This window comes from Sphaerodactylus townsendi, linkage group LG13 (assembly GCF_021028975.2).
Source record: "Sphaerodactylus townsendi isolate TG3544 linkage group LG13, MPM_Stown_v2.3, whole genome shotgun sequence".
Lineage (NCBI taxonomy): Eukaryota > Metazoa > Chordata > Lepidosauria > Squamata > Sphaerodactylidae > Sphaerodactylus > Sphaerodactylus townsendi.
The window spans coordinates 55,543,865-55,544,885 of record NC_059437.1 but is presented as its reverse complement, the minus strand read 5'-3'; positions in this window follow the sequence as shown (position 1 = coordinate 55,544,885).

Sequence of the window (1,021 nt, the reverse complement as noted above, 5' to 3'; positions counted from 1 at the left end):
TAAAGGGGAAGAAGGAAGGGGAGAAATAAGTCTGCTTCAAATCCCCAAGAGCATAGGTGTCAAACTTGCGGCCCTCCAGATGTTATGGACTACAGTTCCCATCATCCCCGATGGTGGGAACTGTAGTCCATAACATCTGGAAAGCTGCGAGTTTGACACCTGTGTCCAAGAGCTTAGAAAACCCTGCAAATGAAGTTTTCAGAGATCTGTGTGAGGTTTCAACATTCCTTTCCCACACCCTTCCACACCATTTCCTCTGGGGCCCCATTTTTATTTGTTTAGTGCATCCTTCCAGTATTGCAAATCACAAAGGGGCAGAGCCAAAGAGTTATGGTGGGCTCAGAAGTCCCACCTTTCGACCGCGGGAACCTTCCTTGTACTATTTTTGTGGTTTGTAAGCAGTTGCCAGACACTTTCAAGCTTATCTTCAAAACCAAGAACTGGAAATGTACTTTGCTAAAAGAAAGATGGAATTTCCAGAAGGATGCATTTTGCCACATTCTTAATTTTTTCCCCTGATCTTGCATACAACCACAGAAAACACACACACACACACACACCCCCTTGGGAAGTGGCCATTATTCAGTGGTACTGAACAATGTTTGCAAGAACCAGGGGCCTTCCTCAACCCGACATCTCCACACAGAACAAGCAGCGATGGTGGAAAATGCTATCAAGTAGCAACTGATTCATGGTGAACCAACTTGGGCTTTTTCAGAGCAAGAGACGAGCAAGAGGTGGTTTGCCACTGCCTACTTCTGCATAGCCACCATGGACTTCCATAGTGGTTTGCCATTCAAGTACGGTACTCCGCAGGGCCAACCCTGCTTAGCTTCTGAGATCTGAGAAGATCAGGTTAGCCTGGACCATCCAGATCAATAGAGGCGTATCTAGGGAAAATCCAGCCCGGTGCAAAATCTGAGTGTCTGTCTGTCTGTCTGTCTGTCTGTCTGTCTGTCTGTCTGTCTGTCTCTCTCACACACACACACACAGACACACACACACACACACACACACACNA